Source organism: Schistocerca nitens, chromosome 9, assembly GCF_023898315.1.
Source record: "Schistocerca nitens isolate TAMUIC-IGC-003100 chromosome 9, iqSchNite1.1, whole genome shotgun sequence".
NCBI lineage: Eukaryota > Metazoa > Arthropoda > Insecta > Orthoptera > Acrididae > Schistocerca > Schistocerca nitens.
The window spans coordinates 353,796,262-353,816,218 of NC_064622.1; the positions used below are offsets into that span (position 1 = coordinate 353,796,262).

The 19,957-nt window shown below is 43.3% G+C and overlaps 1 protein-coding gene and 1 non-coding gene across 2 annotated transcripts in view; one reads left to right on the forward strand and one right to left on the reverse strand.

Annotated features, from left to right (window-relative positions):
* Positions 1 to 15,049, reverse strand: part of LOC126203883 (ankyrin repeat domain-containing protein 50-like) — a 520,870-nt gene extending 505,821 nt beyond the window's left edge. The window contains exon 1 of the mRNA XM_049938265.1: positions 14,465 to 15,049. The gene's annotated coding sequence lies outside the window, so the exon portion shown is untranslated. The remainder of the gene's footprint in view (positions 1 to 14,464) is intronic.
* Positions 15,050 to 15,404: 355 nt separating this feature from the next.
* On the forward strand, positions 15,405 to 15,486 carry Trnas-aga (transfer RNA serine (anticodon AGA)). Its single transcript has one exon. It is a non-coding gene; the product is annotated as a tRNA-Ser (tRNA).
* The last annotated feature ends 4,471 nt before the right edge of the window (positions 15,487 to 19,957 follow it).

The window sequence follows — 19,957 nt, forward strand, 5'->3', positions numbered from 1 at the left end:
ACAAGAGCAACACGGCTGAAAAAAGTCTTTCATTGTTGTTGCAGGGGGCAAGGAGCACCATAGATGAATTTAAGAATGGTGTGTTGTGTTTTTTTTTTTTTTTTTATTGAAGCAAAGTCAGAGGGCCAAGTTCAGATAAATTTCAGAATGCGATATGGAAAATCACCACCCTCTCGGGCATCCACAAGAAAACTGCACAGTACTTTCATGAGAACAGGGAGTGTGCTTATGAAGCATAACGAAAGCAGGCCAAGGAGAAGCGACGAAGACAGAAAGAACTCGTACGACAGTTCACTGGGTACTGCGAAAGCGTCTTTATCGACTGCATACCGCACGTGCCACATGGCGAGCGCATGTAGAACTTGATGAAAGAACCAGAAATAAACTGAGCTCGTGCATCAGTCAATCTTCACTTTTTTCTCTAAGTTAATTAACAGACGAGTAATGTGACACTGAAGTTGTAGCGTACCTTTCGAGACACCTTGTATAATGAATAAATACACGTAATACCATTCCAACTAAACATTTGAATACCTCTGTCTGCATACTCTTCTTTCCTTGGTTCACTTGTCAATGACACCAGTTCCACACAGTTCCGCATTCTTCCGGAAGTACCAGCTACACGTACCTGCAGTTCAAGTGGGACGCAGTTGTTAGTGATAAGGAGGCCACGTCATCACAGACAGAAAAAAAGTCCGGGGTGGTGGATGAATAGCACAGAAGGGAAAGGACAAGTAGAAACTCACAGCAGCTGTTTCCGTCACTGACGCACTAACACTGTTTGAACTTGCTGGTGGCCAAATGGTCTGAAAGTAACTGTCGATGACTGCCATGCGTGCTTTTCACGCCAACCATGCAACAAAATAGAATCGCGGGAAGCCCAGCGTTTTCAACAATAACTATTTACTGTATCAATGGAGAGTTTTATTCACATTTTCTTTTGTTCCGCCGTTTTCTAGACGAAGGAAACGAAAACGCTCGATTTGCTAATGAACTGTTTTCCTGACCCTTTGTCGTAGAAATTAAAAGATTCCGGGTTGAATCCTCAATCTGGACGAGGATGTTTCTTACCACTTTCAATGTCTTTCGCCTCTGGTAATGATTTGAACATGTGAAAGATACGAAGATGGACAGCGATTAGGAATCCACGTTAAAATGTTCGTGCAAATCAGATCACAGGTCTGAAGAAAGCATCGATAAATCAACTCTGCAGTCCAGATTTGCCGAAACTGATCGTTCACACTTCGGAGAGAAATCATTAGAAATGAAAGGAACGTTCATTGTGACTTAAGAACGCGCGATAGAAGTATTACCGGTCACGATCAATTAAGCTGTAAAAACTCATTAAACAGCGTTTCATTTTACACGTCCCACGTCATAACGTTTATCGTGAATGTGAACAATGTAACACGAAACTAACTAATCAACTAACGTTTCTAACTGTCTATGGCTACTCGCATGATTGCCAGCTGATCTTCCACATAAATAAATGTAATCTAATGAGGCACACACGTCAGAGAGCTCGCAATATCTGTCTGGAGCGATTTAGCGTGGAACGGCCAGATAAATCTGGACATGGGGATGGGTGATGCGGTGCTGAGATTTATCGAAGGATTCCTAAAGAAATGTGGTTCACCCACGAAGCGGTCGCTCAGGAAACACTCGCTCTGCCACTTCTGGAGCGACGATCGCCGGTATAAGTCAGTTATCAAGATGGATTAATGTGAGGGGAAGAGATCAAATGGTTCAAATGGCTCTGAGCACTATGGGACTTAATTTCTGAGGTCATCATTCCTCTAGAACTTAGAACTACTTAAACCTAACTAACCTAAGGACATCACACACATCCGTGCCCGAGGCAGGATTCGAACCTGCAATCGGAGGGGAAGAGAGATAGTTGATTTTGTTGTTGCTGCTGCTGTTGCGGTCTTCAATTAGGTTTGATGTAGCTCACGACGCTAGTGTACGACGTGTGTGAGAAACGCAATGACAATGACTTTTTATCTACCAAAGTTTTTATTTTTTTCTAACAGTAGTATTGTTCCCTTCGGCAGGTATACATCGACGGAGTCGTTGGTCCCAGTCTTGGTAGCAGCGCTGAAAGGCTTCAATTGGTAGTGCCTTTAACATGTCGGTCGCATTCTATTGAATGTACTCCAGAGTCCCAAAATGAAGAAAAAAGTCACTAGGACTCAGCTCAGGTAAACAGGGAGACAGGAAAAACAGGAATGCCTTTTTAGGTCACACATTTCGTAATGGGAGTGCCCCTGTGATATCAAGCAATGTCATGATGCAGCTTCCATTTTCCTGTAATGTCCCATCTCACTCGGTCCACCCATTTCTTGCGCCTTTCAAGGCCATCTTTGTAAAACACTTGGTTGACAGTTTATCCTGAAGGAACACTCTCAAAAGAGCACGCACACATTTGACGCTCTCGTCGGTTTTTGAAGTTGGTCTCCCTGAGAGAGGTTCATCTCCAACGTGTTCTAAGCCTTCCAAAATTGACTTGTGCCGGAGGAAAACTTGTGCTCTTCGTAAGGAATTTCCCCCATAGTCCTGTTTCAACTTTTCATGGGTCATTCTTGCGGATTCTCCAAATTTAACACAAAACTTGATGACATAACGTTGCTCTAAATTTCGCTCCTGCATTTTCGTAACACACAACAAAAACAAAACTTCACTGATAGTGCTGTCAAAAATCACGTGATGGCTGTACGGTCTTGAAACTCTGAGCATCTGGAAGGGATGAACACACCGGACCACACAAGCAGAACAACACAGCATTGCGAGATCAGCCTCGTTACTGTTCTCACACGCCTTGTATCTTGCGAAGGCTTTATCTTCTCCGCATAATCACTGCAACCTACAGCCATATCTACCGATTTACTGTATTCGAGCCTTCGCCTCTCTCCACAGTTTTAACCCTCCACATTCCATTACCAAACTGACGATCCACTGATGGCTCAAGATCTGTCCTATGAGCCGATACCTTTTATTAATCAAGTTCTCTATATCCATATATTTCTCCGCAAGCCACCTAACGATATGTATCGGAGGCTACTTCTGGTACGGTAACTGATACCCTCTCCCCTGTCCCACTAGAGAATGACACGTGGACCGAGCGAGGTGGCGCAGTGGTTAGACACTGGACTCGCATTCGGGAGGACGACGGTTCAATCCCGCGTCCGGCCATCCTGATTTAGGTTTTCCGTGATTTCTCTAAATCGCTCCAGGCAAATGCCGGGATGGTTCCTTTCAAAGGGCACGGCCGACTTCCTTCCCCATCCTTCCCTAATCCGATGAGACCGATGACCTCGCTGTCTGGTCTCCTTCCCCAAACCAACCAACCAACCAACCAATGACACGTGGGAAGAATGACTGTCAGTTAGTCTCTGTATTAGCTCTAACTTCTCTAATTTTCTAGTCGTTATCATTTCGCAGTATGTATGCGGGATAAAGTAATATATTGTCCGGCTCTTCCTGGAAAGTTCTCACTCGAAATTTCAATAGCTAACCTCTCCGCCATGCGCAACGCCACTCTTGAAACGTCTGCCAATGGAGTTTGCTGAGCATCTCTGTAACGCTATCGTGCCGACTTGAAACGATACCATGACGAAACGCGCCGGTTTTCGTTGGATCTTCTGTATCTCTCCTATCAGTCTTACGTGATAAGGATCCCACACTGATTAACAATACAGGCGAACAAGTGGCTTGTAAGCCACTGCCTTCGTGGATGAGTCATATTTCCTTCAGATTTTTCCTATGAATCTGAGACTGGCATAAGCTTTTGTTACTATTTGCTTTATGTAGTCATTCCATTTAAGGTCATTCTGGATAGTTACCCGTACATGTTTTACGGTAGACACTGTTTCCACCATTTATCATCAACAGTGTATATGTGCAGTAGTGGATTTCTTTTCTTATGTATGCGCAAAACACTGAGGTGACAAAAGTCATGAGATACCTCGTACTAACGTGTCGGACCCCCTTTTACAACTGGACGGGGCAAAGACTCAACAAGTCGTTGAAAGTCTCCTGCAGAAACACTGAGCCATTCTGCCTTTATAGCCGTCGATAAATGCGAAATTGTTGCCGGTGCAGTATTTTGTACATAAATTGGCCTCTTGATCATGGCCCATAAATGTTCGATGGAATTCATGTCGGGCGATTTTGGTGGTCGAATCAGTCGCTCGAAATGTCCACAACGTTCTTCAAACCAATCACGAACAAACTGTGGCCCGATGACATGTTTAGGAGCACGAAATCCACGGATGGCTACAAATGATCTCCTATTAGCTGGATAGAAACATGTCCAGTCAATGATCGGTTCAGATGGACCAGAGCACCCAGTCCAGCCACGTAACCACAGCCCGCACCATTATGGAGCCACCACCAGCTTGCAGAGCCGCTTGTTGACAACTTAAATCTATGGCTTCGTGGTGCCCGCGCCACACTAGAACTCTAGCATCAGCTCCTACCAACTGAAACTGGGACTCATCTGAACACGTCACGGTTTTTCAGTCGTCTAGGATCCAACCGGCATGGTCACGAGCCTAGGAGAGGTGCTGCAGGCGATGTTTTTAGCAAAGGCCCTCGGGTCGGTCGTCTGTCGCCAAAGCCCATTAACGCCAAACTTCATCACACTGTCCTAACGGATACGTTCGTCGTACGTCCCACTTCTGCGGATGTTTCACACACTGTTGCCTGTCTGTTAGCACTGACAACACTACGAAAACACCGCCGCTCTTGGTCGTTACGTGAAGGCCGTCGGCCACTGCGTTGTACTTGGTGAGACGTGCTGCTTGAAATTTTGTATTCTCGGCAGATTCTTGACATTATGAATTCCCTAACAATTTCGGAACTGGACTGTCCTGTGCGTCTAGCTCCAAGCACCATTCCGCGTCCCGGACCTGCATATCGCTGTCACGTGACTTTTGTCACATTAGTGTACGGTACAGTGGCAATAGAAGTAAAGGTTAAAGTTCAAGTCAGTTGTGGAACCGCTATGTTACGTACAGAATTTGCAGTGGTTGAAGGTGCAAGAGCAACATAATTAAAATGAAGAGTAAATCGGGGGTATACAGCAATATTTTGACAGTCTTCCTTGAGTGTACCAACCGCGAACAGAGTAGAAAAACGGGGGAGGGAGGAGTGGGAGCCCGCATCTCGTGGTCGTGCGGTAGCGTTCTCGCTTCCCACGCCCGGGTTCCCGGGTTCGATTCCCGGCGGGGTCAGGGATTTTCTCTGCCTCGTGATGGCTGGGTGTTGTGTGCTGTCCTTAGGTTAGTTAGGTTTAAGTAGTTCTAAGTTCTAGGGGACTGATGACCATCGATGTTAAGTCCCATAGTGCTCAGAGCCATTTTTTTTTTTAGGAGTGGGAATCTCCTACCTCTAGCACCTCCATCATACGATGTCTTTAGAATTGAAGGTATAGAAATTTCAACGAACAGTCGCGGTCGAAATATAGTCACTACGGTATAGGCAACAGAAATTGGCCTCATCAGTTTTTTCAGCCTGGCGTCACAGAAAGCGAAGTAGGAGGGGCAAAAACCAATAGCTTGAATTTGCCCTGCTCTCCTCGCGCCAAACGGGCGTTAAATTTACGCCTCGGTTTTTATGAACTGCGACAGCTAGAAGTGTAATTATTTCGGCTGAATACGCAGTAAACCACGGTCTATTTGACTTTCAGGTCACGTCTCTCAGAACATTACGTAATGCGACGAGGTGGTGAGCGACCTTTAAACTCTAAGGCAGTCCACAATATTGAAGATACTTCGAACACGGTGGAGACTAAAGGTGGTCACATACGGAACTAAATGCTAGACAAGTGTGCATGATCAAGTAGTTTGTGCAATCGTGCATGCTTGATACTGAAGATATACAAACAAGAGCAGCACAAATGGTCACAGGTTTGTTTTACCTGTGCGAGAGTGTCATGGAGATGCTGAAGAAACTGAAATTGCCGATGCCTGGAGATAAACGCCAAACTATTCTACGCTAAACGTACTTACAAAATTCCAAAAAGCAGCGAGGGGTCTTTTTATATATAATGGTCCAGCCAGGAAACCGTAAGCACTGAAGCAGTCATCCCACCTACGAACTAAGTAGGAGATACCTGCCTGGTATGACACCGTGTCCTGCTGCATAAGTCTGTAACTGCCTGCTGCACAATCTCGTCCGACTAGAAAGGCCTGTTTTAAGGGTCCGAAGCCGTGATAACTGCATGGGGAGAGATCACAACTACAGGGTAGGTCTTAGTGCGTCGCCCACTTGAGTTGGCATAACTTCTGCCTGCGTTATCCTGCAGCAGGAGCACCCCTCGTAGTTCAACAACAGTGGTTCCCGACAGACATGCTGCGCCGCACACATTCTTCATTTTCCGACAGATGTTGCAACAAATTAAATTCTGTCGTGGAATTAAGTAGCTTGCTAAGAAATATGTATATCGTTGGACTCATTCCGCTAGGGTCGATGCAATTACTACGTTGTTCTACTGTATAAAACAGCGGAGGCTGTCTTAGAGTGCTTCTTGCTACCCACTCCTTCTTCTATCTCTATAAACGCAAGTTTACTATTTTTACACCTGTAAGGTAATTGTGAAAAATAATGTTAATATTGGATTATAATTAGTTGTTATCTTACTGAACTTGTATCTTAACCATCTCTAATTACCTGTACAGATTTATTTTATCTCTTAGCAGTTTAATTCCACAGGGAAGCGAAAGTTTTGTGACGCGTTAATTATGCGCCATCATCGTGCTATCACACGCATATTTGCATCCTTTCTATTAGAACCAACAGTCTACATTATTTTGTATATCAAGTCCGATTATTCTTGTTGCACACTGCGGCGTATTTCGTCGCAATGTACTGGTTCTTAAAATTACACGGTTCTGCATCGCCCAACTGATCGCTCTCCCACGGCGATCCCTGCGAGTGGTTTCATCATAACAGGAAATTTAGCAAGTAACAAAGCGCAGATTCAGGTCCATTGTGGAGTTTTGCTTGAATCCTGTCTCAACAGCAAACTAAATATCATTTTTACTCTCTCTGTACCCTTTGAGATTCATCGCACCTCCGAACAATTAGCATTCTGAGGTAAAATTAGATCTGGCATTCCATTTTTATTCAGACTTTTTTACAGGGTATTATAAACCACAATGTCTACCGGTGTTGTCCTTCGATAGCCAAGAAATACTATGGGAAGTAATTTTAAGAAATTTTTAACTAATGACTATGCATGCTCCAATTTAATTATCACATTGGTTTAATATGCACTTTGGCTAAAGTGCCCTCTGTTGGCATTAGTCTCTTGTATAAATACCAGACGCAATCTGAGTATTACCAGCACGTACCATGTACTCACATGTTTAACTTTAAGATGATTTACACCAGAATACTTGAATCGTGTATATGGCTGCTATACGTGGTTATAAACATTTTATAATTTTATATTTTATATACCACTAAGACTTGTTAGATTTAGCGTTAACTTATTGAACCTCTCGCTTACACAATAATTATCTTTGTAAGAGATCTGTGGATGGTAGTATGCCGAAACCGTTAATAAAGTGTAAGAAATATGTGCGATCAAGACGGACTCGTGAAAATAAAGTGCCAAAAATCATTGCGGACTCATTTACAGACTTTATGTCTTCAATTAATAAATGCGTAACAGCACGATGGTCCTGTTTGGACGCATTTGGCAATAACGTCGCTATAGTTCACGTTTCTGCATTTACCGCAGGCACAGGCAGGCACTGATCACTTGCCTACCTGTCAGTGCTTATATACCGAAGGGCCAAAGAAACTGGTATAGGTATGCGCATTCAAATGCTGAGGTATGTGAAAAAGTAGAATACGGCGCAGTGGTCGGTAACGCCTATGTAACACAACAAGTGACTGGCGCAGTTGTTAGATCGGTTACTACTGTTACAATGGCAGGTTATCAAGGTTTAATTGAGTTTGAATGTGTGTGCGTGCGTGCGTGCGTGAATGGACCAAACTGCTGAGGTCATCGATCCCTAGACTTACAATAATATTTAAATTAACTTAAGTTACGAACAACACACACACACCCATGCCTGAGGGAGGACTCGAACCTCAGGCGGGAGGGGCTGCGCAATCCGTGCAGGGCGCCTCAAACTCCGCGGCTTCAACGTGATGTTATAGTCGGCGCACGAGCGATGGGACACAGAATTTCCCAGGTCGTGATGAAGTGAGAATTTTCCGGTACGACCATTTCCGTTAATATCAGGAATCCGGTAAAATATCAGATCTTCGACATCAATGAGGCCGGAAAAACATCGTGCAAGACCGGAACCGACGACGACTGAAGAGAATCGTTCAACGTGACAGAAGTGCAACCATTTCCGCAATTTGCTTCAGATTTCAATGCGGGGCCATCAAAAGGTGTCAGCGTTCAAATGATTCAACGAAACATCTTCGACATGTGCTTTCGCAGCAGAAGGCTCACTCGTGTACCCTTGATGACTGCATGACACACAGCTTTATGTCTCGCCAGGGCCCAACGGCGACATTGGGCAGTTGGTGACTGGAAACATGCTGCCTGGTCGGACGAGTGTCGTTTCAAATTGTATAGAACTGATGGACTTGTACGGACCCTGCATTTCAGCAGAGGACTGTTCAGTCTAGTGGAGGCTCTGTAATGGTGTGCGGCGCGTTCAGTTTGAGTGATATGGGACCCCCTGATACGTCTAGATACGACTCTGATACGTGACACGTTCGTAAGCATCCTGTCTGATCACCTTCAACCATCCATGATCACTGTGCATTCCGACGCACTTTGGCAATTCCAGCAGGACAATGCGGCACCCCAAAAGTCCAGAATTGCTACAGAGTGGCTCCAGGTACACTGTTCTGAGTTTAAACACTTCGCCACCAACATCTCCAGACAAGAAAATTACTCACCATATCTAGGATGCCTTGCAACGTGCTGTTCAAAAGAGATCTCCACACCCTCGTTCCCTTATGGATTTATGGACAGCCCTGCAGGATGAATGGTGTAAATTCCCTCCAGCACTACTTCAGACACTAGTGGAGTGCATGCCACGTCGTGTTGCGACACTTCTGCAAGCTCGCGGGGGCCCTACACGATATTAGGCAGGTGTACCAGTTTCTTTGGCTCTTCAGTGTATGTACCCGTACCGGAGTCGCGCTACGTTGCATATACGCTGCAGCAACGCCCTCAGATGGAAACTTTTTGATCGCACACTACACTTCAATCACTTAAAGCATCGCTTCCGTACAATCCGGAACGGCTATTTACAACGCAAACAGGAGCCATTAAGCACACATTCTGATCGCAATCCATACGCGAATCGAACAGGAAGGAGCCATAATAACAGATACAGTGTTTAGCACCCTCTGCCATGTATTTCACATGGGTTTGCTGAGTACAGACACAGATGTGTAAGAAAATAAAACACTTCCTATCAACAGCGAGTGATCACTCGTTTATAAAACGTGCTTGTCAAATGGCTGCTGGTGAGAAAAAGCTGGCCTTGCTTTCACTTAGAGCCCAACGTTGCTCGAAACGTATGTGGAATCCTTGAAGCATACATTATCACATAACATTTTATTTAACTATTTAGCTGTGTAGAGCCAACAGTTTTTCGTAAGGAACGGAGGAAAAATTGTTTCACGCCCTCTCTAGAGAGACAATTACAGGCGACACAGAAGCGCAAATAAAAATGGAACTGGATTCGGCAATGCCCTTGCCAAATAACCATGCACTGGCATTCGCCGTAAGTGATTTAGGCAAAAAATTCAAAGAGACTCTGCTCGTATGTAAAGTATGCTAGCGGCAACACACAATCAATGCCCTCTCTGCGCAGTACCAATGGAAATACTATCGGTAACAGTGCTGCTGAAGCAAAGTTACTAAACACAGCCTTCCGATAATCCTTCACCAAAGAAGATGAATCAAATATTCCAGAATTCGAGACAAGAACAGCTGCCAACAATATTAACTTAGAAGTAGATGTCATCGCAGTAGTGTAGTAGCTTGAATCATGTACTAAAAGCCAGTCTTTAGGTCCAGATTATATACCAAATACATTCCTTTCTGAGAATGCTGATGCAATAGCTCCGTACTTAATCATATACAACCGCTCGCTCGAGACAGACCCGTACCCAACGACTGGAAAGTTGCACAACTCACACCGATATTCAAGAAAGGCAATAGGAGCAATCAACTAAAATTAGAGGCCCAAATCATTAACGTCGATATTTTCGAGCATATATTCTGTTTGAACGGTCTACTGACACAATCAACACGAATATAGAAAACATCGTTCTTGTGAAACACAACTAGCTCATTACTGACACGAAGTGTCAAGTGCTATCGACAAAGGATTTCAAACTGATTCACCATTTCTAGATTTCCAGAAGGCCTTTGACACCGTACCTCAAAAGCAACTAGTAACCAGATTGCATGGTTATGCAATATCGTCTCAGTTGTGCGATTGGATTCATGATTTCCTGTTAGAAGGGTCACAGTCCGTAGTAACTGATGGAAAGTCTTCGATTAACGCAGAAGTGATTTTCGGCTTTCCCCAAGGTAGTGTTATAGTCCCTCTGTTGTCCCTTATCTATATCAACGATTTAGGAAACAATCTGAGCAACCGCCTTATGTTGTTTGCAGATGACTAGTCTTAGGAAGATCAAAAGGAATTGCAAAATGATTTAGATAAGATATCTGCAGGGTACGAAAACTGGCAATTGACCCTAAATAACGAAAAGTGTGAGGTTGTCCCAATGAGTGCCAAAAGGAATCCGTTAAACATTGGTTACACGATAAATGAATCAAAAGTAAAGCCTGTAAATGCAACTAAGTACCTAAGAAACACAATTACGATCAACTTAAACTGAAAAAAAAACACACACAAAGTTTTGTGGTGGAAATGAACCAGAGACTGAGCTTTATTCGCAGAGCACTTAGAAGATTCAACAGATCTACTAAAAAGACCGCCTATACAACGCTTGTCCGTCCTGTTTTGGAGCACTGCTGCATGTTGTGGGACGCTTACCAGATAGGATTAACGGAGTGTACTGAGGAAGTTCAAAGAAGGGCAACACGTTTCCTATTTCATATTAAAACGCAGTCTTTGGCATAAAGGCAGTCGGCTCTGGGTGATGTTAGTGTCTGCGTATGTGCCTTTACGGCAAATAGGAAACAGACACCATTAGTGACAGTCTACGTAGTGTAGATAAACCACGACTGTGACGATGCCACTGGGAGAACAGTTATCGTATGATGAAAAAGCAAAAATCAGTGCGTACAAGGAAATAGGACACTAATCGGCAAATCGCCAAGAAGTTGAACCTTTCAAGTACAGTGATTGATAATTTCGTTAGATTGGGTGTATGAAATGGGCAAAGTGTAAAATTATCTGAGGCGTCAAAGAGGTTCTTTTCCGCAAATCAAGGACTACAAACCGTAATTATTCTCAGCTTGTTGTTGATTTACAGTTGCCAGCAACTGACAAAAATTTTGCTTTCAAGAAACGACTGCACAAATCTGTTCTAACATCGAAACTTAAAAAGGCTGATTAGGAGTTTGCTGAAGAACATATGTCATGGACTTTAGAATAGTATAAATTGATCTTCAGTGATGAGAAGAAATTTAGTTCAGTTGAGCTATGTGGATTTCAGTATTTTTGGCAAGATCTGAGAGCAGAGCAGCATGTAAGAGTAAGCAGAAATTTCGGTTATGATTTGGGCACCCTTCTGCGCTAAATGGTTGAACGTCCACTAGCCTTCACAGAACGCATGGTTCGGAGGCTTGTCTGCTCTGTGAAGTAGGCTAGATGATTATCTGCGGCATTTCTGCCGAAAGAGCACAATGTTGGTGCACGCACAAGTGTTTCCGAGCACACCGTACATCGTACATTGTTGAACACGGAGCTCCGCAATCTACCACCCCCAAGTGTTCACATGTTTACCCAATGACTTCGTCAATTAAGATTGCAGTGGGCGCAGGATCATCGGGATTCGACAGTCGATGAATGCATACGTGTCGGCTCTTCGGGTGAATGACATTTTTGCGACAATAGGTCGATGGTCGTTTCCACGAACGCCGTCATGGGAGCGAACAGCGACTCGAAACGTGCAACGCGCCACGGGCGTAGGCCAGTGGGAGCTATATTGTGTTATGGGAGACATCCTCCTGTGCTTGCATCGGACCTGCGGTAGTAACCGAAGACACGCTGACAGCTGCGAACCACCTGAATCCCTTCGTGCTTGACTTCTTGCCCGACGGCGATGTCATTCTTCAGCATTATAATGGTCCGTGTCTCGGAGCCAGAACCGTGCTACAGTGGTCTGAAGAGCATTATACTGATGTCACGGCGACTAGATTCGCTTTAACTAAATCCTACGGAACCCATCTGGGTCGCTATCGGGTGCCATCACCACGTACGCAAATCAGCGGCCTGTTATTTGCGCGAATTACTTGATCTGTGCTTAGACATCTAGCGCTACACACCTCTACAAACTTACCAACAAACTGTCGGATCTCTGATACGCTGAATCAGTGATGCATTTAGTTCCAAAGACGGACAAACAAGATATTAAGCAGATGGTTATAATGTTTTGGCTCATCAGTGTTATGAGGCTCAGGATTCAGTAGCGATCAGGTCGCACGGGGCTGGAAGACTTCTGATAACAAAAGTCAACGAAACTGCGAATTCATAGTGACAAAAGTAACGAAAAAGAAATGTAAGATATGGTAACCACTCAGCGTCATAATGTAACACAACTTCATTACAAGAACCTGACACGCAATTTAAGACGCAGTGTTATAAAGAACAAGAAAGATACCTGGATCTTCGTACTTAGCAGCTGCAGGTATAATGTATATTCGCATGACATAGGTAACGATTACGTCGACCATTAGCATCACCAAACCAAGCAAACGAGCGATACTTTGCACACTTACGGTTATGGCCGGTGACGTCACTTTCCAAGCCGCATGCGCCACCTGTATTCACACTGTATACATCGCACGTTACCATTGAAATGCGGCATTCCTGGAGCACACTAAAATTTCTGTAAGCATATCCTGTAGGGAATTCACAGCACTGAATCCACGAGGATCACTTGAGTATATGGTAGGAATGTGAGCCTGAAGATGTTAACAGGAACATTCAAAATTATTATTTTTCTCCAGACAGATGCCGCAGTAGTACAACATTTGAGCCTATCGCGCTGCACACGTACGAAGCACAGAACGACAGATTTTTATTTCATCCACTGCCAACGTTGAACCTGCGACTGTGTTTGAACTGTAAGAGCAGGATTGAGACTGCGCATGTCATTAGCATGTAACGTGACTTAACGTGTAACACTTTTCCTCACATTTTGTGCTAAGGTCGCAACTTTTATAGCACAAGTATTGTTTCCGTTTCAACACATTCATTTATTAGTGCAGGAATGGTGAATAATTGCTACTAACAGTAGATCTATGAAATCAGATCTATGTCAAAAGAGTAATTTCTTTTTTATTTTTTAATACGTAAGTAAGTAACGAGACTTTGAAGGCGTTCTACGTTGGCGACAAACATTCTATTTGCGCCTCTGAATAGTTACTCCTTACATATTCCGACTGTACGGTTTAACTGTTGAATGGCTCGTATGCAAACTGCAACCAAGAGGCCACATATTGGTGTCTTTTTTTTTTTTACAGTTGAGCGAACGTATCAAAGATCTTGATGCGGCTATCATCTACAAACGTAGCGCATCAAACCAATATTTTTTACCTTTACGTATGTGTGTGTGTGTGTGTTGTGCACATACGAGCTTAAGAAGATGCATTCAAACCAAGCATGGAAAATAGAGAACTATATTCCACATTCATGTACAATGGATCCTCTTAAAATACCATAGGCTACTGAAGACTTCCAGATTACATGAGGTGTAAGTAACGAAATATCTTCCCCGTCTCCTAATTATATGCGTAGCTCGCCAGGATCAATATAAATCCCATTTTTTCACCCGCACTGCTCTAGCTGCACTTGTTACAATACATTAAGTGCATCTAAGCAGACATTATGTTATGTTAGCCTGCAGTGTCTCGAAAGTTGGATGGTGGAAAAATAAAAATAACGGTACTGTAGAACCACGAAGTATGTCGCTTCAGGTTTGTTCTGTAAAATGGTCTCGACATCCTTACTGTGACAATTCTACATAAAACAAACTATGGAACTTTAATGCGACAAGTGCAGCGAGAACGTTTAACTCAGTAATGCGTGTGGTCGTAGTTTCAATACAACAACGAGCATCATATCCTGAAGATACTGCAGAACTGCTAAAACGCTAAGGTTGACTGTAACACTTCAGAGTGTGTGCTTGCTTAAAACAATTCGAGAATCATGAGATAAGTTGTACTTCGAGTATTAATTGCTTTACTCACTAACAGAAAACAAAACGATGCTTTACTCACTGTTACTTGTAACTGCGTACTGATGATGATGCTGAACTGATCGGGAATACATGCAGAAAACTATCCACTGCAGTCCACCGCTGAAAATCTTTGTCGTCTCCCGCACTGATGATATTAATGGCCTCCAAATTGTGGAACGACACAAAATTCTGCGACACACACACGTGCGTAACACGATGACGGCACCCAAGACGCGGGGCAATTGTCTTTGTCGGCGGAGCACTAGCACAGAGAACACAGCCTTAACGGAAAGCACGAAGGACGCACAACAGGTACCTGGAACACTTCAATGTTCCACCTCCCACAGCGTCGGCTCGGCGGTTTGCGAGAATAGCGAACGCTGTCGCGGCAGAGTTGGCGCCCCTGGCGCACAGCAGGAGGCTCACAGTGCACTGGCAAAAGCGAGCTAGTCGGGAAGGCAGGCAGAGCGGCGATGCTCCCGGCCCCGCCGGAAGTGAGCACTTCCTCCGCTAGCTTTTTTCTTGGCGGCCGGCGCGGGCGGCTGCAGTGGAAGCGGGCGTCGGCAGGCACGTGCGCGCCACGTGACGGTGCCTCGGGCTCCTCGCCTGCTCAGCGTCAAAGGCGGACTGCCGGCGTGCAGCCGCCGCCGCAGACACCGCAGCGGTCAAAATATTTAACACCGGCGTGGGGCGCACGTCTGCCAACTGCACGCACGCACCAGCCAGCGGCAGGCAACGCGGCGGCCTCGCTCCCCTCCAAGCACACAACGGTCCCCACTCAGCTGAGCCGCTCACTTCTCTCTCCCCCCCCTCCTCCACTCCCCCCACCAGACACCACCCCACCAACGCAGACAAAACGCCAAAGCCTTTTCGTTGTACAGGGCTCCCTGCGCGAGTAAGTTCCTTGTTCCTTACCTGTAGTGACAGCATAGATTGTGTGCGCAGCTGATAACTGGTTTCAGCAAGCAGAAAGTCTGCAAGCAGTCGTGGCCGAGTGGTTAAGGCGTCTGACTAGAAATCAGATTCCCTCTGGGAGCGTAGGTTCGAGTCCTACCGACTGCGAAAATTTTTATTCGTAATAATGACCACACGTGCATCATACTAATAATCAAGGTTAAATACTTGGAGGACATCTTAAGCAGGAATACCACTGCTGACAAAGATATGAACAAAATTAGAATCAGTAAAAACCGGCATCTACTCCGTTTCTAAGAGAACTGTAGACAGAGAAATCAATAATAACTGATTTCAATAGCTCCTGCGGAAGATTGAAATGCAAACACTATATAAAATAATTGAAGAAAACGCATAAAACGAAGGGCCTTTTCCATCCTTCACCATCTGTCACTCAACCCCATTTCATTTCACTTGTTGCCCCTCTCTTTTTTCCTCCAACTCACTCTCCATCACACTACTATGCACTCATCTTTGCTTCACTCCCCCTCCTTTAGCACACTCTCTCCCCCCCCCCTCGCAACCTATATATAAAAAAAATTAACACGAACAGTTTCTCAGCAAACCAATAAAAATTGGAAACCAAAATAAAATTAGTTTTTACTGGCTTCTTCGTCTTAAGCTTATTGCAATTAACTGACAAGAATTTTACACCAGATGCTTTTGCTTTTATCGTTCTGCAAATTGGATGTGTATGTTTTCACATGTAGACTTCTTTTAGATTAAAAACAGCATGTTGTTTATAATGTTGGTGTGCAGTTTGTTAACGGTGTTTCTGCCTTTTGTTTATAAATTCTCCAAACCACTGCTTCCTCTCTCTTTGTTAGCAGAGACTGATATCCAAGAAGGTTTGGGGAATATGTAAACAAGTGGCAGAAACAGCGTATGTAAACTGCACACCAACTGCTGTTTGTTATCTAAAACAGCCAAAAATGTATAAACGTAACGATCAAGTTTGCAGAATGACCACAGAAGATGTTTCATAAATATAATCGGAAGCGTATGGCGTAAAATTCTCGTCAATTAATTGCAGTAAGCTTAAGACGGAGAAACCAATAATAATTGATTTCAATAGCTGCTACGAAAGATGGAAATGCAAACACTATGTAAAATAATTCAAGAAAACGCATAAAAAAGGGCCTTTTCCACCCTTCACCATCTGCCACTCAACCCCATTTCATTTCACTTGTTGCCCCTCAGTTTTTTCCTCAAACTCACTCTCCATCACATTACTATGTACTTACTATCCACTCGTCTTTGCTTCTCTTCCCCTCCTTCAGCACCCCCCCCCCCACCTCCCAACCTACCCATCACACCAATTTTAAACTTCATCACCACTCCTCCATTTCTCCCACACAGTATATGAATAAACAGTAACATAATTAACTAGAGTAACATACGTATAACGAATTACAGAGCGAGAAACAGATATAGATCAAGAAAAACTAGTGACAATGTGGACAAGACTACAAAACAAGATATACACATAGAAGTGTGCAAATAAACAGTAAACAATGGTGTACGAAATTGTGCTGTATTAAATGTCAAGAAAGCATAGTTCTGCAAAGCAGCGTTAAATTAAACCATAATTATCATTGCCTAACGGAGAAAAGAACCAAAACCGTGCTAGCAAACGTCATTTCCTGATACAGGCGAAAAACCGAGCAGATATAATCGTAAGTAAAAACTAACTATCTTCTAACGAACTGTTTTTCGATCTAGAAAACAAATGAATTGTAAATACCTTTAATTACATACCAATGATGATGCTTTGCTGCAGTGAAGCGAAACGCGTCTGTAGAGAAAAAAACGCATTTTCTCTTAATTGTAATGACAGAACAAAAAACTCTCAGAAATTATTACATATAATTGAAGCGATTTTATAAATTGCCCTTAGCTACATTAATTGATACATTCTCACACAACTGAACACCCATACACAACTAAAAAAGTTTTTTATTGTTGCAGCCGCACTTCAGATTCGTGCCAAGAGGGCGCAGCAGTGAGCACTTAAGGCAAGATGGTGACAGGCACCGAGAAAGTGTACGTTGAGCTTGAAATGCATCCACATTAGTTCCTCGTTACAGTGCAACGCAACTTCAGAAGGAAGTTCAACAAAGATCCATTTACTGACATCTCCATTCGGTGACGGTATGTACGGTTTGGAGCATCAGGATGCCTCTGCAAGAGGAAACCAACGGGTCGGCCTGCAGTGAGTGAATAAACGGTTGACTGCTTGCGAGCTGAACACACCACAATCAACCGTTCGGACGATCGTAAGGAGACGACTGAAGCTGAAGACTTGCCGCTAGCAATTGCTCCAAGCCTTGACTCTGTGACGACGTAAGACGCTTTGGATTTTCGGCACAGTTGCAACAGCTTGTCAAACTCAATGAACCAACTTTTTTTGCGAATGGCATAAAGTACAGGCACAATGTGGCGAATCTGGGGGACAGAGAATCCCCACAATATCGTGCAGCACATTTGAGATTCACCAAAAGTTAATGTGCTCTATGCATTCTCACAGTTTAAAAGTTTACAGTCCCTTTTCATTCTGAGAAAATACCACTATAGAATATGTGTTTGGACGTGCTGGAAAATTGGAACATTTCATAACTGGAGACCGATAGTGTGGACTTCATCCACCAGTGGGATGCTGCTACGGACCACTTCCAATATGATGATCGTGGCTTTTTTAAACAGGAAATGGAGAAACCGGTGGGTCGGTTGTGGTGAGGTTGATGATCAGCAGTTCATGTCATCGCCTCCACTCTCTCCTGACCAATGCGCATGCGATTTGTTTGTGGGGGGTTATTTTTTAATTGTTTACACTTCCTCTACCAACAAACCTGCCAGAAGTGCGAGCACGCATCGACAGACATGCTGCACTGAACGCGGAAATAACTTGATTATCTACTTGATATCTGTAAAATCAGTACGGTGCACATGTGGTGCAACTGTAATATGTCAAAAAACTTTAAAAGTTTTCCTATCTGTGTGGAAAGCCTTGTGACAATGTGTCAAAACGAGTAATATTACTACTTCAGTCATATTTTAATAACCTTGTATTTATCACTTGAAATTGCTGCTCTTACATTGGCAGTGGTTGCAGACAAAATTACTGGATAAAAGGTTCGCCTGTTATGCAAAACACTGTTTCGTCAAGTAGATCCAGACATGTTTCTACACTTTTATGCTATCGTCAGTGGGTTTTCTTTCTTCAAATCTGTGAGGCGTAAAAATGTTTTAAGAATAACTAATTTACGAAAATTAGGCCTAAAAACCGTTTTTGTTTGTTGCTGTGATTATCTTAATTTTACATTATAGTCTTATGCAGAACCTGCTGTACCCCATCATACTCGTACATTGGTAACTTGCCGTTTGCAACTAAATATAATTTTGTTTTGTGAAGTTATTTCGCGGCTATATTTACGATTACCCACATTGATCTTTGACAAAATCCTTTTTCGTCCGATTGTGGATCTCAGCAACTCACGTGAACGCATACGAAAAAGGATTTTCCAAGTTCTACGTAAGTAATCGCAAATACAGGGGCGAAATATATTCACACAACAAAATTACGTTTCGATGTAAAGAGTGAGTTAACTCATCAACGAAATTAACATTAACTTCATTTAATTGCAGATGACAAGCTACCAGTACTTGATAATGTACGAATAACCCTATAATATAAAATTAAGGTAATGACAGCACCTAATAAAAACTGTTTTTAGGCCTAATTTTCATAGAACGGTTATCACAAAATACTTTAAAATATCACAGATTTCAATAAAGGAAACCCACTGACAAAGGTACTGAAGTGTGTTTGGATCTATATGGAAAAACAGTGTTTTGCGTAACAGGCGGACCTTATATCCAATAACCACGATAAACTGCATGTTGGGAAGTTTATCTATACTACTAATGCGAATGTGAAGACAAGTCGTTGTTTAAAGTGAAAAGTGACCGATTTGCTTCAAATTTTTACGCGATATTGTACTGAACATTCGGACGGACGTTAGAAAAAAATTCGAAAACTTCCTGACCGATTTACTTCAAACTTTTACATATTACTGTAATGCACATTCGGATGGATATGTGATACATAAATATATATGTAATATATACAGTGGAAACGTTTCCACCAAACATTTCGAAAAGTTCTTGACCGATTTACTTCAAATTTTTACACGTTACTCTAATAAACTATCGAACAGACATAAGGGAGGAGAATGGACAGAGAAAGTGTGAACAGGAGATCCGATCAAATATTCATTTCCCATGTAGCACTATCGAAGCATTGCCAGGTTTGCTAGTGTATTACACAGGGTGTTAGGAACGTAAGTATAGATATTTCTATGGACGACTGAGGAAACGTACTGAACAACATCAGCATGTTCTTCTTTGCAAGATAATAATTAAAGCTATTACGGGTAGTATGTTTTCAGGCTGTTTGGTACTGACCAACTATGAGCGGCACAAGCAAGCCATTAATGATTATTTTCCCTGGGCTACTGAAGTGTAGGTGTGGGTGTGCAAAACAGACAGTCTATACCGACAAGCGTAGTCCAATTCGTGG